Genomic DNA, 25,178 nt, shown 5'->3' on the forward strand with positions numbered 1-25,178 from the left:
GAAATTCTCACAGTGCCAGAAATTCAAATGACTTTACACTTCCCAAGGCCCAGGGCCTAGAGAAATACCAGAAGAGAAAAAAAACATGTAGAAGAAAAGTGCGTAAGGAAGTTAGAGTACGTGGTACAAATGAAAGAGGGAGAACTTTTGCTGGGAAATAGCCAGGATGTTCCAAAGGAGAGACATCATCTCCTTAACCAAGCGAGGTACTTGGGGAACGCTCTTCTGCAGTATTTCATGGACACTCAAAACAAAAGGCACAGACAGGGAAGGGCAAAGGGCTTGCTATGAAGAACCATGGGGAGCTAGTTCATGAACACCACAGCAAATACCATCTTATCCTCCAGCCAATTTCCTCTACTGTCAAGGTCAGTAAACTTTAAAGATGGTGAACAGCTGGAGAGTCATCTAACTTACTTCCTACCTATCCCCCAAAGAGAAGCCATTCATTACACTGGCGGGGATGGATGGATTCTGATTTATCTATCTGCTTTCTGATACATGGGCTTCTGTGTGACTCCGGCAGGGCACTTGGAAGCAGCCTCACTGGGGTGAAGAGTGTAGTTTGAGATCAAAGACAAACATAACATACAAGCTCACTCAGGACAGTACCATAACTCTGGCTTCCTTCATGCAGAGAGAGTCCTCTGCACTTGGGCACAGGTGGGTACATGACTGTCTTTTCAGTTTGGTGTGAAAATATGAGCAACAAAATACCTTTGCTACGGAGGGACACTTCCATTTGCCCAGGTCAGAACATCCTTTTCTTCTTTCTTTAAACTTGAAAAGGACCACCAAGAACTGTTTACTCCAGCTCTCACGTGGGCTGACCTGATGAGAGGCTGCACAGAAAGGACAGGGAGAGGAGGACCGAAGTCACGGAGGAGGCAGCCAGGGGCCTGATGCTCCTCAGAGACACTGCTCCCCATGGCCGGCCCTCTGCTGAGGTCCCTCAGGGTTTGAAGAAGCAGGAACTATGCTGGCAGCACTGGGTTGGGGTCTTCTCTAGGACTGGGAACTCATTTTCCACATGCCCAACATAAAAAGAGGTTTAATATATGTTACTGGAAAAAAAATTAAATGAAAAACCAGGACTGTACAATACAATGAACCCTATTGTAAATGATGGGCTAGTTAACAGAACATTTATAAAAATGTTCTTCTATGAATTATAGCAAATGTACCCCACTAATGCAAGGGATTAATAATAAGGTGGTATATTGAGAACTCTGTATTTTAAATATTTTATGAGTGATATTTCTGTAAACCTACAAGTTTTCTAACTTGATAACAAGAAATTGTTAATGAAAAAATGATTACATATTACTGCCCAATATGGAGCAGGCAAATTTACTTAGCATTCCCAGAGTCCATATGCCAGCTCTACCTTTACCAGCCATGTGACCTGGGGCACTTTAACCACTGTGGGTGTCAAGTCTCCTCATCTAAGAATGGATGACAGGACCTGGGAGAGAGGCCAGGTAAAACACAAAGCTGAGGCTTAGTACATGACAGCTATCATTATTACTCTAGCAAATACATTCAATTATATTTATACTCATCACAGTACTCTTGTCCCTGTGATATGCCTTCTCAGAATGGAAAATAACATTCTGATGACAATATAAACATGCTGGACATAGCAGGTACTTAAGAGCCCATGCCACTTGCAAGGCCCAGCTAGGGTGCCCACTGCCAACCAAGAGCCGGGGAGGCCATCTGCCCAGAATGCCTCCCCTCGGGGCACCTGGCACACCATTCATCTGTACCATAAACTAAAATGCATTTGATGTGGCATTCTGGAAGGCAGACATCCCTTCTCTTTAATCCCAGCCCAGACTCTGTGATTGCATGACACTGCCCATGGGAACAGAATGCCACACATGCTGACAGCGACACATCTTCTCAAAACACCTCTGCAGCACCAACTGCTGGTGTAGGGTTTGACTTCACTGCTGAAGAATCTCATTGCAGAGGTACAGCTCAAAGGGCCTTTTTGGTTTCTGCATTCTGAGGTTGTCCCTTACCACTGCAGACAGACACATCTTGTGCTTACAGACCTGTTTTTTTTTTCCCTTGTCTTCATTTCACTACCACAGCAATGATTGATGCCTCACAATCTCATGAAGAATAACGGCAGCAAAATGAAAACCATATGTATCATCTCTGGGAAGACACGTGGACAGTAAAATACAGCTGTACCAAGGCCTTGGGGCCATAACTCTTGATATCTCGGTGCAACTTGAAATAATTTTAAAAAGCTTTTATGAATAATTGTTTTACCTAGGACTCTCACCACTGTGAAGGAACAGAACAAAGGAAACAGACATCCCACAAAGCCTTCAGCACTGATAAATAAAGAACCTTTAAAGAGCAACTCTCCCCCACTAATGATTTCCCTACTGACCTGAATCAACTTTCTGAGAGAAAATGCAAGTAATACAGGCCTAGGAGGGAAGATGACTCATTTGTTTCTCCCTCTAGCTGTTTCCTAATCCCCTCACCTGTTTCCAATGCCCCCGTCAGTCAAGGCAAGGAGAGTCCATGGTGACCCAGCCCTCAAAACAACAGCCGACAGCCATTCCACAAGCTACCAGTGAGGCCAGTAAAGGCGAGAAAAGCCCAGACTCTCTGAAGTAGGGTTAGCAAGTTACAATTCACAACAGATAAAGGGAAGCACTCCCACTGCAGGCCCAATTTAGACTTCTCTCCATTGTTTCCCTTTCTGCCCATTCTTCCAAATTCCTGTGAGTCCTCTCTCTGTTCACCTTGACCTTCTTGAAAACTGTTGGTGTTTCTCTCCCTAGCAAAGAAGAAGGGGAGACAAATTGATGATGGCGATTGGCAATGGCATCACAATTTTAGGAACCATTATCTGGTAGCTGCTTACTCCTTGGACTGCTCAATAGCTCACTTTCACACACACATAAATGTCACAAGTTTGATTTCTTTCTGTAAATGTCATGTGTCTGCCAGTCTTGCATTATGTCGTAATGACGTATTATTTGTGATTCTGCTGTGCACAGCATATGTCCCACAAAGACATGACAGTGTGTATTACATAGAAGTATGTGTGTGTCTATGTGTATGTATGTGCCCACAGTGTGCTTAACAAACGTTTGGGGATTACTTTCTGACACAGTGCTAACACCAAGTTGTAAGGACAAACCTAACATTGAAACATCAACTCCAAATGGAAGGCAGCCATATGGGCCTTTCAGCGACCACTATCAGGAATTTATCCCAGAGCTGATGGGATAAGCCTCAGGATTTAGAATTAAGGAAGATTTGGCAGTTCACAACCACCCCCAAGAAACTGCCAGTGGCCTAGAGGCTGACCCCACAGATATCCAACCAAAACCACAGAAGATGTGACTGGCCTTTAATATTGAAGCTCTTGAAGTAGTGCCAGAGGTTTAAAGAATTCTTGTGCCTTATGGTTTGCCTCACTCACTTCCTGGAAAGATTTAAACACCCCTCAAGGGAAAGGGAAAAGCCAGTAGATGACCATACAGAAAGAGTGGACAGAAAACAACTTTACCTATCTAGGAACATGGTAAAAGGTCAAGAACTCACAGAAACAAAGTCAAAAACTGAAACAAGGTATCCACAACTGAAAAGAACTCACTTTCTTACGCTCTTTAGCCAGGCACTCTTTATCAATTCACAGAACCATAGTTCTGAATACTCAATGTCTGTTTCATTGACTTGGCCCTTCACCCAATGCTCTTGGAGAGATCTGTCAAGGTACAACTTGCCTTCCACTCCTGGTGGGCCTTACGTCTTTCTTCTTGACCTCATTAACTGAAGCCCTAGAGTTGTTAATCTGCAATGCACAGCGTGACAGTCCCATGCCTTGTAAAAGGATGAAAAACAAGGAAGATGGCATCCCTTCCCACCCCCACCTCTTCCCCAAGACACACACACACACACATTTACAGAGAGCATTAATTTCCAAAAGGGGAGGGATAGGATGACTTGGCACAGAGTAGGCTAGAGAGGGTGCCTAGGGTAAAGTGGATCCCAGAATTAATAGGATCTTTGTCCTTGAGGTCCGTGGAGCTGAAATGACATGCACTTCAGAAAACAAAAGAGTTGAGCTTGGCTCACAATGGTGGCTGCACCATCTGGTTCCCAATGAGCTGTTTTTAGCTAAATTTTCAGCTAAGTTCATTAAAATCTAAGATACTTCAGTGTTTAGTTTAAGCAAATGGGCTCACACAGCACTTTTAAAAAGCAAAACTTTCCTTTCCTTTAATGGCTAAAATGCTTTACAAAATTCCTTTGGGCCAAATGGGGTGTTTTTCTAAAACCAAGTGCTTTAAGACTATTTCTGAATAACTTCTTACCAGATAACCAGGTTATTGTTGAAATATTGCAGATTTTAAATTTCAAAGCCTTTTCCCTAGGTGAAGAGTTTATTTTACACTAGAGATTTAATTAAAAATCTAAGCCCACCAATAATAGATGTTTTTAAAAGCTTATCAGTCATATTTTATAGAGATCTTTGTCTGCTTTCCTTCTGCCTCCATCAGGGCCTTCTGTGTGCAAGACACTATGCTCAGGGCTGGAGACGGAGCAGTGAGGAGGCCAAGGTCAGCCCATTTTAACATTGTTGGAGAAGAATGGGCACTGGCCCAGGCACCAGAACCACCATCCAGGCTCTCCTCTGCCTCTGGCACATGTGCTTGAGCCGCCTGTTTAAACTATGACAGTCTCAGTTTCCACACTCATAATTCTGGATTAAAGACTGCCATTTTCTGGTTGCTGTGAGATTTAAATAAGCACTTATAAAAGCACGTTCTTTAGCAGTGGTGGTGGTGTTGACAGGAGGAGGAGTATTTACCACCATTTTCTTCAACACGGCCTCTTTTTACTTTTATAAGTTGCAGGTTCACCCCAAAAAAAGCAGGCAGAAAATCCAGAGTTCCCATATACCCCCCACATACAGTTTTGCCTATTGTTAACACTTTGCATCCGTGTATTGCCTTTGTTACAACAGGTAAAGCAATATTATTATAATTATACTATTAACTATGGTCCGTAGTTTACATGAGGGATCACTGTTTGTGTTGTACAGTCGACACTGCCACTTTGAGTGAAACTTTTCTTGGAGATGAACACCCTGCCCTTTAGCCTACCATATTTCACAAAGGAATAGGGAAAGGAAAAATGGATTTAAATAGAAACATCTGTAAAACACATGTTCACAGAAGAATATATTATACACAAAAAAAGACTACACATCCGTTTTACAGGATTTTTACCAAATGCCTTCTTCCCAATGGTAAGAGAAGCAACGTTAGCAGTAAGCTTAGTAAGTTGGTGTACATAATTTTTTTTTAACTTTAATCAGAAGTTCCACAGCTGCTAATACTTACAACCTGCTAATACTTACAACCTACTGTCAGTCTGTCCAACCCCATATAAACCCCATCTGTTTGCCTTTCTGTCTCTTTATCTAACCTATCTTTTCATCTCTTAGAAAGGGTGCTAATTCAAAGGTATATAATGGCAAAGATCTCGAATACAATTCTGCTGGCTGTTTTCACTAACATTGAAACATCAAGGGTCTTTCGTAGATCCAGCTGCAGGTTTTGTCTTCCTACTTGTGTCCCTAAAGCTTTCCCGACTGGGGTGGCAGTAAGGACAAAGACTATGACATCTCGGGTCTGCATTTAAATCCCCAGTGTGCCAGTGACTAAGTTGTGGCCCTGGAAAGTTACTACACTGCTGTGAGCCCCAGATCCTCAGATGTACTTATTTCTTAGGGCTTCTTTGTTCATGAAATGAGTAGCACATAAAGAACCCAGGACACGGACAGGTACATTTTAGGGAAAAACTAAAAAGTTAGGCTTACTTAGTCCTGCATTCTACTCCACAACTACCAACTCCACTAATGCACAAAACTTTTTCTAATATATTATAGTATGTTTGTTTAAAAGCTTTTTCAGTTTAGGTTTTAGGTGTGGTTGAGGGGAGCATAGTTATACTACACAAACATGAAACTGTGATCCAATTACTTGCCAAAAAATTAAGCCTTCATTTTCCTCAACTCATTACATGCATATAAGCATCCACATTGGAGGCATCCAGCATTAATACAAAATGGCTCTACTCAAAGCAACATTAAAAACTAACCAAGTTGGAGAGCAGATGTGGCTCAAGCAGCTGGGCACCGACCTCCCACTGTGAGGTCCCAGGTTCAGTTCTCGGTGCCTCTTAAAAAAGACAAGCAGACAAGTGGAAACAACAAGCAGAGATAACAAGCAGACACAACAAGCAGACACAGTGAAAAGACAACAAGCAGACTAATCAAGTTTTTCATATAATCTCTTGCATATAATGTATGGCTTATTCTATATTCAACACAGAATCCTATTTCTGTAGCAAATGTTAATATCTTAGATTACACATAATACTGTTTCTTCCATCACTATCTCCAACCATATACAGAGAATTGGAATTAGGGACTATCTAATGAAAAAAGGAGGTCATTAGTAGTTGAACCTCCCATTCAACACAGGACACTACCAAAGAGGCTGAGGCTCAGAAGCCACAAATGTCTTAATAAGGTCATATCAGGAAGCAGAATACTGCTTTTCAACCCATATCCCTTTGCTCCAAAGCCAAAACTCTTCTGAGTACTAATATATCCGAAATAAACCTTACAAAGGAAACTTTAGCAGACATGACACATTTAGGATTATACCTGACCATGGTGACTAGGGGTCCTTTATAATGTAGCCCCAATATCTGCCCAGTCTCATCTCCTCCTACTTCCTTCCATGCAGCAGGCACATGGAAGCATGATAAAATTATATTAAGATTAGGGCTTTGATCAACCGTGTCATTAGAGTGCAACTCAGCATTGAATCCCAGCCCGCTTGGTGGGCTGATAAAACAGACTCTCACACAGAAGCAGATACACAAAGCAGATACACAGAGGAAGAGAGAAGGTTCCACAGACATGGAAGAGGATCCTGCAGCCCTGGGAAGAGAGTTGAGCCATTAGCCTAAGAGTCTACAACTAACCTTGTGAAGACACTAGAGCAGCTGAGCCCAGAAAGAAATGAGCCCCAGGAGAGGATGAGCCTTATGCCAGCCACAGCTGAGAATGGAAGAAGCTGGACCCAAAGAGCCTTAAGAGGAAGAGGAAGGCTGAACCCTCTCAGACTTTGCCCACTATCGTGCATCAGCAGACTTTGGGTGAAAAAGTACTTCCTATGGTACCTTGATTTGGACTCTTTAGGACTGTGTAACTGTAAGCTTTTACCCCAAATAAATTCCATTTATAACAGCCAACAGATTTCTTGTACTCTGCATCAGCAACCCATGGACTGACTAATACAAGGACTTAAGTATTTCCCCCTCCATACCATTCCATGCCCCATCTCTATACTTTTGCTCAAGTGATTTCTTTGTCAGGACTGCTGTTTTTGCTTGGTAAACACCCACATATATATCATGATTCATTTCAAACATAATTTTCTGTGTGCATCTCTTCCTGACATTTCTTCCCAGGTAGAATTAATACTTTTCTCCTCTCTTCATACAAAATTTTAATCATGATATCTGCTCACTTACTTCTTTACATGTTTGCCTCCCCTACTAAATGCCAATCTACTTTCAAGCAGGAGCGCAGCACCAATGACAGTTTCTGGTAAGTAATCAATAAATGTTGGGTGGAAGGCTGGAAAAATGAAAGGCTTAAGCAAATTTGCTAAAATCAAGGCAAATGTCCACATAATACCAAATGTAAGGAAATCTATTTTAACTTTTCTTGCATAAAGTATGACTTCCTTGTATAAAGTTCAAATCACCCATTCAACAACTGAGCACCTCAGGTGTTGGGGCTGCAGTAATGGGTAAGGCAGACAAGATCCCTGTTCTAATGAAGTTTAAACAAGGCAATAAATAAATTCCTGGTATTAATTTCAGAAACTAAAACAAAAAGATAGAGTCACAAGGCAAAGGAGGGGTGGTTTGGGAGGGGGAGGTGTCAAAACTTTAGATTAGTTTCAGAGACCTTTTGTCTCTGAAAAGGTGACATTTGAGCTGATTCCTCCATAATGAGAAAATGTCAGGCTGTATGAACACCTGGAACCAAATAAGAATACTACTGTTCATAGCCTTTTCAATCCTAACCCAACAGTGGGGTTAATGGCATACCACTCTGGGGCTCTGGGGACAAGATGAGGACAGTGGTCTAGCTCTGCCCACTGTGGGTCTGTCCATCATGCCAATTAGCTCTCCTAGAGTAAGAAGGGTAGACTGACCAAAAGGTTTCTTTTCCTTTAGTTCTGTTTATAAAGCCTGTCTGCTCTGTATGATTTCACTGACCTTTTAATATACAGCAGATTTATCTTCTGTCTTCTGCCTTCCTCTTGGCCCCCTCTCCTCACACCCTCCCCATACCCCACCTCCTCTCTGAAATGAGCCTGTCTTTCTTTTATCACTTTCCTATGGACACTGACAGAAAAGAAAAAAGCTAGCTTTTCACATCTCAATTTATCTGCCTGCCCCCAGAGCCCATAAGTAAAACAGAAAATTCTACACAACTCCAAAAAATTCTCTGGAAGATGAAAGATCAATGTCTGGAAGCAACTTTTCTCAGGCACTCAGGGCAGAATCAACAAGCAAGAAATGAAGGCAGCCATTCTTGGTTTTCTAAGGTGATTAGCATTTGCAAAGCCCTATGGTTGAAAGGATTGAGAGGATGGCAGCTGAAGCACTGCGTAAAGCAGTTATACCAACACACACCTATGAAGAATTACAAAGAAATTCAAGTTCAAAGTCTGTTATTAAGCAGTGGTTGGTTGTCTGCCCCTTCTCCCCCACAAATACATATATATATTCTACCCTTCTTCTTTAAAAAGAGAACTCTAATTTTGTTCTAGTATTCACCTCAGTGAAATGACAATGTTCCCAGTTCAGGTGCAAATTCTGACCTACCCTGATAATCCCATACCACTTTTGAGTGATTGATTTAGCAGTGGGTATGATCAGTTCTGGCCAATGAGCAGGAGGCAAACCTGTTGGAGGCCTCCTGGGAAAAGTTTCTCAGCTAATAAAAATATTATCATACCTGCATCTGACACATGGAATTTCACCAGTCACATTGAGGCTCCAAGTGGTTGCCAGGGAGGCAAAGACCCCAACCTAAAGACAAGCTGAAAACAGTCCAACTGATAACTTGTGTGACCTTGGAAAAGTCACTTTGTCATTCCTAGACTTAGAAACAAGAGTTGAGCTACATAGACTTTAAGATCCTTTCCAGCTCAGAAAGTGGGGGATTTTTAGGAAGGAGAGCCAACAAAATGCTATGAGGCAGTTTAGTTTAGGGAAAGGGAAGACTAGCCTAAGCCCTGGCAGAAAAACATGACTGCAAAACACGCGGCGGTGGAACCCTGCCTGGAAATCCAAGGGAAAGACTGCCAAGGAGACCGCCAGAAGGACCGGCAAGACCTGGTCCAGAGAGCTCCACCTGGAACAAGACTGGAACAAAATCTCATTCGAGGGCAAGGGAAAGCCCCAGATACCCTCAAGGGGCCTCACCAGGGGCCCTGGGGAACTAATGGGGGGGGGGGGTAACCAATCAGAACAGCAAACAGCTGGGGCCCCTCCCCCAACACGAGGAGAGGGAAGAGGAAACAATAGCCTAATAAAGGTAGCCCACAAGCCCAAAATGCTCTCTGCCTGGAGGAACCCGTATCTGCAGGTGCCTAATCCTATTCTCTTCTCCCATTTCTCAATAAACTACTGGCCTAACTAAACTGGCATGTTCCTAAATTCCTTTCTGTAACATAGCCAAGCACCTAGAGGAATCCATCACCTGCTGACTTCCCTGAATTTACTATGTAGTGAACATTATGACAGGTGATCAGAGTCTCATGGGGCTCTTGGCTCACAAGGGGTATGGATTGGATTTATGCGCCAAGGAGACTTACTAATTTTGTTTGGAATGAACAAAGAATTAAAGAGAATTAAGGAAAGTGATTAGTTAGGAGAAATATGACGTTTACATTGATGTGGCAGACTGCAACTCTGTCAAATAGAGAGGAGCACTCTTGGAAACAAGGAGGTTTTCAAATTTCAATGATATTTTTTTAAAATGTCAGTGATGTTTATTTTTTTAAAACCTCAAGCTATTCACTTATCCATTAAACAAATATTTATAGATCACCAGTATTTTGACAGGCACAGTCTCTATGCAATCATAAAGAAAAAGCACAATTCCTTTCCTCAAGGAGTGAACAGCACTGTAAAGGAGACAGATAAGTAAAAACATATTAGAATATTTTTGACAAGACCCATTATTAGAAGAAAACCCAAGGGATTAAAGAAAGCCAGATAAAAGACTCTTACATACTTAGCCGGAAGCTGGAGCAAGTGGTATAGGGACAGCTTCCTGATGACAGCGACCTTAAATTCAAAGTTGAAAGGAAAACTAAACGTTTCAATAAAGCTGGAGTATTTGGTGTGAGGCAGGGAGTGAGGAAGCTGAAGAGGTAAAAGCTCGAGCCAGATCAAGAAGAGCCCCGCTGGGAATCGGACTTGCCCCAGTGGTTAGGGTGTCCATCTACCACATGGGAGGTCCACGGTTCAAACCCCAGGCCTCCTTAACCCGTGTGCAGCTGGCCCATGCGCAGTGCTGATGTGCCCAAGGAGTGTCATGCCACGCAGGGGTGCCCCCCGCATAGGGGAGCCCCATGCTCAAGGAGTGCGCCCCATAAGGAGAGCCGCCCAGCGCGAAAGGAAGTGCAGCCTTCCCAGGAATGGTGCCGCACACACAGAGAGCTGACACAGCAAGATGACGCAACAAAAAGAAACACAGATTCCCAAGCCACTAACAACAACAGAAGCGGACAAAAACAAGAACACGCAGCAAATGGGCACAGAGAACACACAACTGGGGTAGGGGGTGGGGGGGAGAGAAATAAAAAAAAAAATAAATCTTAAAAAAAAAAAAAAAGAGTCCCATGAAACATGCTAAGAGGTTTGCTAGCTCCTATCAGCACTTAGAAAAACTGTGACACAGAAGGAAGTTTGCCTGCAGTAGCTTTCTTTCTCTCCCCTACCTCCAGTCCCCCATCCCAATCTGTCTTGCTCTCTATCCCCTACCTAAACCTCTCTTCACAGGGCCCTCAAATTCAAAGAGATCCCATAAACAAGTATATATTATGGAATAAATGAATGAGCACAACTTAAAGTAAAATGTTTTCCACAGATTGTGTGTTTTTAAAAAAAGAGGGGTAATCTCTTTAACACAGAGGAATGAAACTATCAGTCTTGCAATTTAGAGATTAAGGGGATTTTATAGACAAATTTAGATAATGCAGTTCACAAGTAAGGAAGGAGGCCAAGAAATGTTATAGAATGTTCCTCCAATTGTACTTGTCTCATGCACACAGCATGAAAGACTGATATGAGGAGAGGGTGCAATAGCTTTTGGATGGTGGGGTTTCCTTCAGAGGTTGTCAAGGGAGACTGTAAGGCTGCCAACTACTGGGTCCCTTACCTTACGGAACACCTGGGCCAGAAGTCCGTGTAATCTGAGAATGTGAACATGAACCCCAGTACGCTCCAAATTTAGGCACCAAGGAACACTACGGTGCATGAAGAGTATTTCCAAAAGAAAAAGCTGGCAAATGACAAAATCCAAGAAAATTGGCACAGCTGTTTGCCATTTGAAGAATCAAATACTGAAAATATTTCAAATAATAAAAGAAAAATCTGGAGGAATTGTACCTTAGGGCCAATTTGGATAGAATTTCTAAGTAGATAATACTCAATTTTAAAAGACATGTGGATGCTCATTTTCAAAGTCTACACTGGTTTCTTTTCAGAAAAGCCACAGGCTAGATCTTCAGTTACTTGATTCTTTTATCTCTAATGACACAATAGGTACTTCCGTGAAGGTGTGGTCTCAGGCCTGCATTTGCTTTGGTAGAGACAAAGATTTCAAAACTGTCTGCTGGGGGGAAAAATTGGAAGAAGGCCACTCTCCAAATGTTTAATTTCTTTGCATTTGCAATTCAAACAGATGCTTCCAACCAATACATATGCAAGAATGGTTAAAGGATGCAAGAAAATGGTAATTAAAAAATCATTTTCACACAGTGATATGTTTTTGTGAATGCTACCAATGACATGATAAGCCAACATTAATTTAACCAAGGTTACCTGAAACCTAGGAGGAAAAGGAGATCTTCCCAAGACACTTGGCTGTGGCAGAGTCCTAAGGAGTGGTTTGAGTCACTAGTACTTGCTTCCAATTTTTTGTTCCCTCTGAGAAGTCCTGAGATTGTCCAAGGACTATCAGATAAGAATCTGTAGCTGTCTATGCAGTCACCTTGAGGTCTCCAATGGCAGCCAGCCAGTAGGGCAGCTCGAGTTTAGACAGAGGGCTGGTCAGGCGCAGAACAAATGCCATCCAGGATCATGAGGTTGCAGGTGCAAATGGAGACCTAGCCTGGAAAGCTGTCAGGTTTGAGAAAAAGAATGGAAAAGAGAGCCAGGGAAGAAGAAAGATGAAATGGAAGGAGGAAGGGAGAAGAGAAGAAAGGACAAAAGGAAGGAGGAGGAAGCAGAAGAAATGAGACAGGCTCCGATTCCTCCATTCAGGTTATTGTTGACAAAGACTGAACATGAATTTTACCAAGTGAAATGAAAAAATAATGTAAGTTGCTAAAGTTGTCTTTTCACCACCCTTCACAGCAAGTAATTGCTCGAGAGATAAAACAGTCAAATATATTTTAGCTAAGAAAAGCTTACATTAGGGTCTATTACTTGGGAACATTTTAAAAAATAATAATAAATCTTCTGGAGGCATATTCCCATCTTGATTTCCTTCTACCTTTCCCAGTGTAGGGAGAAGGCTTCCTGCTAAGGTTGCTCTCAGGATGTATCACTGAGCACCCAGAGCAGCTTCCCAGCACTTGAAATGGCTCTTTAGGGTTCTTCAGTCTTCATTACCCTGCGGTCCTGCTGATCTAGAAGGAGCCCTGCTCCACCACACTGTTGTAAGCTTTGCCAAGTGTCTCATCCAACGGAGCTGTGAAAGCTGGATACTGACATGAGAAAATCTAGGATGTAGCACAGAAAAATACATTTTTCTACAAAGGGAACCAAACAGAAATTTGGAGAAACAACTTGAAATAAATTACAGGAAGCTTTAAAAACACTTCCTTCCTCTGGTCTTTCCTGAGAAACCAGAAGCCTGTGTCTTCCAGGTAGAAAAGTCAACCCAGCTTGAATCAAACTGGCTTCTTTCTGTTCTTGAAAGCAGGTGATTATCATATTTGAGTATTCTCACTCAGGGTCTGTTCAGAACAACCTAACCACTGTAAAATCCAAAATCATCTCACTCTCAGATTGTCATTTAAAATGCCTCTTCTAATGAGAAGACTAGACAAGGCAAATGTTATTTTTAGCTTTACTAGACTTCTTCTAGTGATAAGAAGCTGGCACAGATGAACCCGTGTTATATTTCTTGGGCTGCAACTTAATTTTTTTCATTTTTCTTTTTAAGGATTAGTAAAAATACATACATATATTTAAGATATACACTAAACAAGAGTTTTAGATCAAACCACCTTGGTGTGAAAGTAGTATGCACCCACTGTGGCAGGGCTGAGTCACTGCAGAAGAATTGGTAAATATAGAACTGACATCTAGCTAAGAGGAGCCAAGGCTGCTGGGGGAGTGGTTCTCTTCACCTGGCTTTGTTCAATACAGTAGCAAAGGATTCCTGGCTCAGCAGGTTCTGAAAGAAACTGAGAGGCCAGCCTCTTCCAAAATGAAAAAAGATCCAGTAAAGAGAGTACATTTAATTAGAAAAGCAGCGTGGCAAGGTTGAAAGGAGCCTGAAATCAGAACACGAACACTCCCAGTTTTAATTTACCCCTCTCTCCATTGGCTGCATGCTCACAATCAGACTGCTGCGTTTGCTTGGAATAGGCCCGAGTTCACCCTAAAATTTCTTCCTTTCAAGGCAACTATCTTGGGCTACAATGAACTGGGATGATAGTAAAATGCTTTCTCCTCACCCCTCTGATTCAAGAGACTAAATACTTTCATGGCAATCAATCTACTAATAATGTCTCCTCCCACGGATAAATGACAGTGCCATCCATAAGCAAACCATGCATGATTATCTAGGGACCATAACCTTTGGATAGTATAGCAAAAATAAAGGTAATTTTTCAGATAGCTGAGATTCAAAAGAGAAGAGTGTGAAGGTCTCTAACAGCTCCGTATCTCTGTTTGCCCTGCTGTGAAATTTTTTCATTCATTTAACAAATTACTCAGTGCCTATGTATGCCAGGCTCTGTCCTAGGGGCTATGGATTCAACAGGATGCAAGGACACAGATATGATGTCCACTGCCTGCCAACCCAAACCTTGGAGAAGGCTCTGATCCCTCAGCTCCCCTTTTCCTCCCCATGAGAAGAAACCTAACAGGCTCTTTTTTTATACTACACGATGAGGAAGACAATATTCTGCATCCTCCCAGAATGTGAAATTGAGCCTGTTTTGGAGTTGACTTCCTCATTCTTTAGGATGCAACCACTGCTCTGGGAATATTATGCTTACCAGTTATCCAAGTTTGAGCACACATTATTTCAATAACCCTGCCCAGGAGAGCTAACCTCAAGCCAAGACTAGCTGTGAAAAGGAACAGAAGTTTTCATTTGGGAGAAGATAAGAGGGAAAGGTATTGTAGGAAGAAAACCAGGACATTCCACAGGCAGAAGATCTGAGCTCCAGGAAGTAGGAAAATGCAATGGAGGAGAAGAGGCAGAAAAATGACAAGATGGACCATGCCGGTGAAGTTAGAGCTGGTAGCTTTCAGAAGTGCTTCAGTCAAGCCAAACACAAAAGGACAAATACTGTATTGTGCTATTATGAACTAAATGTATTGTGTAAACTCATGGAATTAACAATTAGAATATAGGTCACTAGAAAACAGAAGGAGAGTAGGGAATGGAAAGCTGAGGGTTAATCTGCAAAATTGGTAAAAAGGTTGTCTATCTTTGGAAATGAATAGAAATGGTGAAAGCACATCATGGAGTTTGTAACTAGCAGAACTGTTAATATGGGTATGACCAGTTGAAAAGTGAAGTCAAAGGTCATGTATATAACTAGAAGGAAAGCTTAAAACTGTAACATGGGACTGTGTAAGAGTAAAACCTCAATTAAAACACAAATATGGGTGATATTGATATACAAAGACTTTTTACAAAACATAAACGAATATACTAGAAAGAAGGAAAAAGAACAGCAGCTATGTATGGCAGAAGAAGCACAGAGATTGGGAGGTGATGAGTTTTGTTTGTTTGTTTATTATTATTGGAATAATCAAAGTGCCCTAAGAATGACTGAAGTGATGAATGCACAAATATAGGATTACACTGAATACCACTGATTAGACACTTGGATGGATTTATGCTTTATTAACATGTATCAATAAAATTGATTTGTTTTTTAAAAAGTGCTTCAGTAACAAAAACAATGGATGGTACATGGTATCATGCAATTACAAATGCATGGCTATATCACAGCAATTTATACTTTACAAAAGTATATTTATTCATCCTATGAGCACAAACCCTATTTTACATTCCTTTATCAGAGTATTCAACTCTAATTTGCTATAGTTCCCTCAGGTTACCCAAGTATTCCTATTGACATCTCAATACAAAAATTTCCAGGATTATTCAAGGCTCAATTGAACAGCCTCAAAAAAATGTAATTAAAAGAACAAAATGGCTCCATTTTGGCTACTTGGAAAAAAATCAAAGTACAATTTTTCTTACAATGAAAGAGAGTGATACTGTCTATAATTTATTTAGAGAGTATCCAGTGTAGTGCAGACATGCATATTAAACACTACTTCATTTCATCTGACTAAATGAATAAATACATTATACCATCCAGACACACAGTTGAAATATTTCCCCAGTATTCTTTAAACACAATGGGCAAGATTGCAATGGCATCAAGACTGATAAAAATGACAAAGACGCCCGTTAATCAAGTGAATACAAAGCAATAGTATGAATTATTTATGCCAATAATATTTGTAACCATACAAATTATACATTGATGTTCTATTGGAGTGTTTAGAGTTTCAGCCAACATACATCACACAATGTCCCTCCCGCCTCAAAATTTAATTTCCTTGGATAGCTTTCATTCAATGGTACTACTCAAAACGCAACCATAGGGACAATACCAATTTGGTATTTTGGGTTTTGTTGGTTGTCTCACTAAGTGATTTCTCCCTGAGTATGAAATAGTTACCTCACAAACCACAGCCACATCTGGGGTTCTTTCAGAATTTCCTACATGAGGCCACTGATTTTGATGAGCCACTGAAATCGCCTATACTAGAGAAGTGGGAGTTCCATCTTCCTTCATCCTGAGAGAGCGTGCCGTATGTGGCGACCACTGCTTAAATGGCCTTGTCTTGCTCCAGGATTTAGGTCACACTGGAGACATCTTAAAGAAGGGTAAGCTAAGCAACTCTGCTAAGTCAGGGGCCACCAAGATTTTCTTTTCTTAACCTAAAATAATGTGGTTTCAAAGAACTTCAGAAATGCTGCATGTCTAGGAAGATTTTTTGACTTCTCCTTTATCTGTGAAATTCACTCACATTCATACTCACTCTGAGCAGTTCAATTCCTGCTTGGAAATATGAAGATATTGTTTCCTTGGCTGACCACAACTCTGCAAGTTTAGGAAGAATGATTCAGATATTGCTGCAGCTGGATTGCACACCCACCAAATCTGAAGTTCCTCAAAGGCTGGAGACAAACTAGTGACCACAGTACACCCACAGCCTCCACTGTCCATCAAACATGGAGAGGAAAGTGGCCAAGGAGAGAATGCCTGGTAATTTCTCCAGAACCCCCCATCCCCTTAGTGAGACATCCCCACTTAAATATCTCACCAGTGGTCCAAAGCTCATCCAAGGTAAGACTCATCTCTAATCCCCGAACTTCTTCCTCAGACTCTCCCAGTGCCTTTTCCTGTGCTAGTTTCACTTCCTGAAATAACACTCCCACCCCTTCTCACTGCTCTTCTGCTCCAGGCTTCTGTCCCAGCTCTCTCCTGACTGGGTGTAATGCTTAAGTGCCAGGCCTGGGGTTTGAATCCCACCTCTATCCTGGGAAAGTTACTTCATGCTCAGTGCCTCAACTTCTCACCCACACAACAGGGATAATAAAGTACGTACTTCTTTGGGCTGACAGGAAGATTAAGTGAGATAATAGAGGTGCAATGTCTAGAAAAGAATCTAACACATAGTAGGTGGGTTTTTAAGTGTTAGTCATCATTATTCTTGTTATTTTATCTCACAGCTTGTTACTGAAGAGCAAAAGTGCTTATTACAACACTCATATGCTCAGCTTTCTGCCTCCCCTACGAGGCTGAGCTCGGGGAGTACTTCTCGCCCACCTGCATTCTCTGGGCACAGTGCCTGATACAAGGGGAACTCGTTTTATGTGTGAGGGAGGGACTCGGTGCTGGCTTCCCCTAATACAGCCCCGTTCTCAGTGTGCTTGGGTTCAAAACCTCAGGCTTCAAGTCCTGTTACAATCCTCCTTTTAAATATCTTTTGTGCACCTTTTCTCCATGTGTTGCCAACTCTAATAGTGTGACATTTACCTATCTCCTGAACTTCTGTATTATTCTTTTAATTTGCCTTCCTTCTTCAGTCCCGAACATTGTCATCAGAATAATCTTTCTAAGAGCCAATCTGATTTTTTAAAGAAAATAGTAAGTATTGGATACCCTCCAAAATCATCACCATCAAGTTCAAGGTCCCTTGCCTGGCACTATGACGCCTTCTCAATAAAATCCCAGCTTATCAACATATTTTCTCATGACCTGCCCAACACATACCCTCTAACTCACGTCGAAGTGTGCTCAAGCTAGGCCCACATCCTGGAAACACTCATGTCCACTGGCTAAAACCTTATGAATTCTCAAGATCAATACCAAATGCCATTTCCTTCCTAAAAGTCCTTTTCAAAATTAGTCTCCATCTCCCGCATAGTCTCAAAGCACTCCTCACAAGAAAGCTATTTATATTCAACTACTTGACTGTTTTGACTTGTAGATTTTTACATATTAGGTTTTTAGAAGGCAGGGCCCATGTCTTTTCTTATCTGTACCCAGAAATGTGCCTAGAGCAGTGTTCCACAATATCACATAAAATTTTCTAATTGAATTAAAAGGGAAATGAATTTAATTGAAGGGTAGGATGCCAGGACTCACATCTGCTTATCAATAGATTTAAATTAATTTCAATTCATTAAGTTCCAATTAAGTTTCATTCTCAGAATTTTGCTTGAATGTTAGATACTCTGCCTGAACCTCACTATTTGATTATAAGCCTCAATGTTCCCTTTGTATACTCTGAAGCATCTTGTGTACAACAGGCTCTCAAAAGATTTGCTGAATATGCTTCTTGATTCGTTTCTATCTAGAAAGTTCAGAAAACTGGGAGGGGTCAAAAGGAGTCCTAAAATTAGAAAGTAAAAACTAAAAAAAAAAAATCTACCTGATTATAGCTGCCACCTGGTAAAGATGAGGGTACTGCAGGATGACATGAAAAAGGGAATGAACAAAAGACAAGCTAGTACCCTTTGCTGGTTGCCATGCAAACATTTGCTCCACTTACAGAACTGTTCTTGACCTTTCTCCACCCGCCCCCTGGTCGCAGGACTGATTTTGGGCCTGCCCAAGCCTATCTGCACCCAACACCAGACCAATGGGAAGCCAGGGAGGGAAAATCTCTGATATGGTTGTTTTCAGGCACAGGAGGGGAAAGCTATGTGTTACTAGCCAGATCATTTTCTTGCTTTTATACTGAGCTTACTTAAATTCATCTAATTTTTCATTCATTATTGTTCTCTCCTAGTTTTTGATAAAGCGTCCTATGGTGATTCGAGCCTAGTCTCAAGCCATGAACTGCTTCGTAATAAGGATGTATCCAGTGGTGTGCAGGTGAAGTCCTGATTTGAAGTGCTTTCCCATTTCCATGGTGTCACATCTCCCACCATGGCTGACTTCAAGCTATCAAATGCTATGCCTGAACTTGGAGTGGGCAGACATACCTACTCTGGGATAAAACTTAACTTTTCCTGGCAAATATTAAAGAATAACTCAAAGGCAGATACTAGAAATGACACTCCAGACTCTTGATTTGCAAAATGCACTGTTCATTTTGATTTGGCTGCAATTTGGGCTCTTACTAGTAATTTTTCTGCTGTCGCTAGCCTGTCTTGTGTTTTGCTGTTTGAAGAAGGACTTTTAGACTAAGTAAAGTACTCTAGAAGAGAACAGGAAGGAGAAATTAGAAAAGATTTTGTAAAGGGCCAGGGAATCGGAGCAACAATCCCTGCCTTGCAGATTACATGTGCTTTCCCAATAATTTTTTGCATGTACACGCATGTGCTTAGATACTACCTGATACCTAAGAATTAATAAAGCAATAATATATATTTTAACTCTGCTTGTATCATTTTCCCAAGCTAGAAGTCTCTATTAAATATTTTTAAAAACCAAATTTTAGATGTTGCCAAATCTTATTTTAAAAATCATTTTATAATTCTTTATACAAACATGAGAAAGGGGTAGCAACACACAGCCTGCTGACCCAATTTATATCTGTCCCATTTTGCACTGTATTAGTTATTTTCAAAACCTGGTTTATCTATAGTACTAGCATACAAGTGTCCTGAAGGGTGATGATTATGACCTATATCTAAGCTGCCCACAACATCTCACATAGTACCAGCCTGTGGTGGACAGAACAATTTATGACAAATAAGCAAATCCACAACAAAAGTAAATTTTCCAGAGACCTGTTGGGATTTTCATTAGCAGCAATCCCTTTGCAGCAGTCTGATGGGTTCCTCTTCCCTTTCAAGTCCACGAGGATTCACTGCACACCATGAGGGTGGGACCTGCTAAGGCCAAGGCTGTCAGAACAAGTCATCTCCAAGAGGGATCACTATTATCTCTGGATGTCAAATTTGAGTGCTAGCTTCTAGAACATGGGTAGCTTGTGGTCAACAGAATTACACATATTTTGGTTGACTGCCTCTAGCCCCCTTTGAGGGATTTTCCTAATTCCCACCACACTTCCATTTAATAATACCTGTGCTCAAAGAGACTCTCCCATCCCTGAAAAAAGTCTCCTAACTGGAAAGACCATCACAGTCTGGCCATGCATCACCTTGTAGGATGCTCTCTCACAAATGCAAACATACTCCAGATAGATTTCTAAAGGTGGGCCTCAAGAGGCTTCCTACAAAATCCACAAACACTTAGATGGAAGTGATGGATAGTCCTCTCATGGCCACTTTTCCAAAGAAGGGATATGGATGTGGAGAAATGAGTGTCCCACACTCACATCAGGCAGTGGGTTCAAGAGCAATTGGCTGGAGCCTCACAGTAGACAGGAAATGCCCCCACCAGTACTTTGACTGGGAAGTCTTGTGGGAACCACGGGTCTAACCATTTCTGAGGAAGTAGGAAGGGCTAACAATTTGCCCTTAGTTTAAAAAAGCTAAAGTCTCCAGTTGTTTGATAACTTTTTAAACCTAGGAGCCTCAAAACTTAGCATCTGAATATACCTTATTCAAAAAAACCGCAAATCTTTATTATTTAAAAATATACATATGAGTAATGTCTAAAGAGACACAAGAATGATAAAGATGTTCTAACAACTGACAACAAACCATGGAAACTATTCCTTTTGTTTTGTTTCATTTTCCCAGGAGAGAAATCAGAGTGAGAAAATATGTGAATTAACAGCTTGATTTACTTTATTTATTTATTTATTTATTTTTAGTTAGGCCAGTAAAAAGAATTTGGGAAATGGGGGAAAGAACAGAGCTTGCTGATAAGTGGGAGAGAAAGATGGAAATACACACCAGGATTTCTTGATTTACTTTAAACTTCCCTTTCATGAGGAAGCACAGGACATGGATAAGACCTAAGTCTTCTTACGGGGCTGGGCACAGTTATGCCAGACTCCCCATTTCCCGCCCCCAGTCTGCAACAGCACAGTCCTGTGTCTACATCAGGGGCTGGACTGAAAGCAGCAGAGGGGAAGTGATTTCGCCTCTGTCTTCAACAATGCCTTGTTCTGTAATTAAGATGAAATAAGAACTCTAGGGTCTTGCAGACCTTAGCAAAGGAAAGGCACCTAAGAAATATAATTGTCCTCGTTCCAATTTTCTGTAATTCACAAAGGTTTAATTTGGGATGTTTGGACTTTTCAGGACTGAAAAGGCAAGACCCATCAAGTGTGGGCTACTCCGACTTGTCGACATAAAATTTATCAATCAATGCAATGAATTAGCCGCTTCTCTCACTTGGGTTGCTTCAGGCACTGATCTGGCGAAGGAGTACAGATCACCTCAGAAGCACCTGACTGCTCTTGTCTGCCTAAGGAATACGAAGTTACCCGCTCCAGACCCCTCAGTGTCTGCCAAGCATCACACAAGGTATTATTACAAGCAGGGAGTTAAAAGAGGGAAGCAAAAGCAATATTATGATCTAGGATAGAAATACGGTCCTAGCATCCTGAGTTTCAATTACCTCTCACAAAGATGAAAGTTAAATTGGCAGGCTAAAATATACATAGCTATAAAATGAGAGCAGAATTTTTAAAAATGTCTAATAACTATTCAAAATGCAGGTGCAGAAAACAATATTGTGAAGTCCAATTGATCACGTAAGGGGATCTCTCTTTCAATCGACCTCACTATAATGAGAGTGAAGGAATTTAATTTAAATGGAATAAACCCACAACAATTTTTAAATGACAACAAAATATGAAAGGAACTTTAAGGAGGTGAGAAATTCAAACAAGTCTCCAGAAATCAGAGAGGATGGAAGGGTGATACTTAATGAAAGAGAACAAAGTAGTCTGCAGTGTGGGAATCCAGTAGACAGGATACCCAAAGACCTGGAAAAACTAGAGATTTCTGGCCAGATAGAGGGGGAGGTGAGAAAGAGATATTTGAAACCTGTATGTGGAGCAATCAACCCATACCCCTTACCATTTGCCCTCCTCCACCCCATCAACTAACATCTCTCTGTCCCTTTCTCTCCCTTGCACCATCCCAGAATGACCCATGTCAGAAAGAAAGAGAGGGAAGGAGGGAGGAGAGCTGGGAGAGATTTTATGCCATCTTTTTAAAAGAAATTGAAAGGTCTTGGAGGAAAAAAATCCCCACATTTAGTCCTTATCCCATTGAGTCATCATAAAATGCAACCTATGTATAGAATCACAAAGTGACTAGTTATTGGTCTCATTCTTAAACATGAATGGACAATCATGAATCACCAGACTTATGAAGAAAACTTCCAAGAAAGAATAAGCAAAAACATGAGAGAGAAAAATGTTCCAGAAGGAAACACAAAAAAGGATAAAAAAAATTCCAAGAACAGTGAAGAAAATATTATGTCCATCAAATCAGAAGAGACTGCTATGGAAAAGGACAATGAATAAGAAAAGAGAAATCACAGTAATTAAATATTTTGAAAATTAAAAATTAAATAGAAGGGTAAATCACATATGAGAAGCCCACATTTCTCATAAAATCACTACTTAATTTTAGAATTTGAAGTCATCATCACATGTGCTTTCATAGAAAAAAAGAGAGAAAAAAGATCCTCTATAAAGAAACAGGAATCAGAATGGCATCAGACTTTTCAAGAGCAAGATGGGAAAAATGAAGACAAATGAAGCTCCTGATGAGAACTTGCTCTTCTCCTCCACCCTATTCTGAACCACTCACCCTTCAAACCCCTAACAATGGAGCTAGAGGAAAATAATTTTCACCAGAAAATTCTATACTCAACCTATTTATCAATCCAATATAAGACAGAATAAAACATTTCAAGCATTCAAACACTCAGAAAAGGTAACTCCTTTACACCCTTTCACAAGAAAATAAAATGAAGATATACATAACCGAAACGCGCAAATGACCCTAGAATAAAGACAAGCAGTAAGTCACACATTCATATTTTACTGATTTTAAACTTCTAGGATCAACTTTTTGATAAAACACTAAAGACTTAAGTCTAGTTATAGTATAGAATTAAGTTTTATGAGCCTTGTCATACAAAAGCAAAAAGAGGCGGGGAGTGTAGGGGTGCTAAAGTTCTAATTTTATAAAGCAGAGAATCTAATAGACACTATTTGTGAAAAATCATCACACTGCAAACCGAAGGTAAACTTTTGCTATATATATTTAGCTCAATAAAGAGCAAAAGCTCCCTCTTGTTACAGATATGGAGTGGACACAACCATTCCAAGGTCCACAGGATGGAGGAATAGAGTATGGATTAGAGCAGACTTACTGATATTCTATTCATGAACTATTGTGATTAGTAATCGAAGAAAATATGGCATTGGTGTGGAGAAAGTGGCCATGGTGGCTGCTAGGGGTAGGGAATGGGAGGAAGAGATGTGATGTGGAGGCATTTTTGGGGCTTGGAGTTGTCATGGGTGATGCTGTAGGGACAGTTACTAGACATTGTATGTCCTCCCATGGACCACTGGGTGGAACGTGGTAGAGTGTGGACTATGATGTAGACCATGGACCATGAGGTGCAGCAGTGCTCTGAGAAGTATTCACCAAATGCAATGAATGTCTCATGATGATGGAGGAGATTGTTGTTATGGGAGGAGGAGTAGGGTAAGGGGGTGGGGGGATAAAAGGACCTCATATTTTTTAAATGTAATATTAAAAAAATAAAGACAAAAAATTTAAAAAGCTAAAGAATTTTTTAAAAAGAGCAGATGGGCAAAAAGCGGCAATATAATAATATTTAAAAGATAGAGAGATGGAGATGTGTGAACTAAATTTTCATCTATCTTAGCAGAAAGTCAATAGAGGTCAAAAAGTAATAAATCAGGAAAGAACAAGAGCCTAATTTGAAGGCAATATCCAGAAGAAACAGTAAACAGAGAAAGAAGTAGTGGCTTTTAGGGTCTAGAATGTAGTGAGTGGGAGTGTGTTGTTTTTAAACATGTAATGGTACTATCTGATTAAAAATTAATCACTATTTGTTTAAGGAAAATAATATTGTTGTAAATTTACAATTTATCAGCAACTTACAAGATAAGTTTCTGTGGACCCGTCTGGGAAATGAATCATCATTTATGACAAGGGTCAATAAATTAAATCCTGTTCTCTGCCTGTTTTTATAAAGTTTTATTGGATCTCTGCCACACCCATTTGTTTACATATTGCCTAGAGCTACTTTCCTGCTACCACAAAGACTGTAAGATCTGCAAAGCCAAAAAAAAATTATTAAAATCAAGCCCTTGATTTGTAACACTGATTTTCTAGGGAAATGTTATCTACACTCAACTTAGTTTTTAGAAAAATAGTTTTTCGAAGTTGAGGGCTGTTTCTGTTACGGAAATAGAAATGCCTTAAAATTCAGTGTCTAATGTTTTCTTGTTTGGGGCACATAAAAGGAGTATATGAGAATCTGCCTTCCTTGTACAATGATGGGAAGAATCTGTCATTACATTATAATTCTCCTGACCTTTCATATGACAATAAGGACCTAGCTCTTGTATTTTACTGCTACCTTCTATACAATGCCTGTCAAAAAAGAGCAGCCTTTTTAATGCTCACATAAAAACAAGATTTCTGCCTGTATCACACAATGTGGATATTAGAATGGTGCTTATCAGCATCAACACCCACAATCACTCAGGATTCTATGCCAAAGACTCTAAAATAAGTGCCGTAGATACTTGCTTAATAAAGGGGAGACAGGGCAGAGGACATGGGGTGGGGGTGGGGGAGAAAAAAACACACTAGCCTAAATGCCATGTCCTTGGCTTTTCTTATCAAAGTCCTTTAAATTGCCATATTGCTGAGACATAAATCCTACAGAATGAAAGGGCAAATAGGAAAGGAAGTAATGGTCTGTTAAGGAAACCATGAAAATATATCAGTATTTCTCCTAAATGACAAGAAATCACTTTGCCTAAATTTTGTATTCAGAATGAACATCAAATAATCATAGCCCTTCAGTATTAACTAGTTCTTAGGAAGTCCTCCTACACAGAATTCACTTAACCTTCAAAAAAACTTATGCTTGTGACAAAATCTTTACTGCATTTCA

The 25,178-nt window shown here is 40.6% G+C and overlaps 1 protein-coding gene across 11 annotated transcripts in view; it reads right to left on the minus strand.

The window, feature by feature from the left end:
* TNIK (TRAF2 and NCK interacting kinase) overlaps positions 1-25,178 on the minus strand; it is a 435,835-nt gene that overhangs the window by 204,788 nt on the left and 205,869 nt on the right. The gene's annotated exons all lie outside the window — the stretch shown is intronic.

This window comes from Dasypus novemcinctus, chromosome 4 (genome assembly GCF_030445035.2).
Source record: "Dasypus novemcinctus isolate mDasNov1 chromosome 4, mDasNov1.1.hap2, whole genome shotgun sequence".
Classification (NCBI taxonomy): Eukaryota; Metazoa; Chordata; class Mammalia; order Cingulata; family Dasypodidae; genus Dasypus; species Dasypus novemcinctus.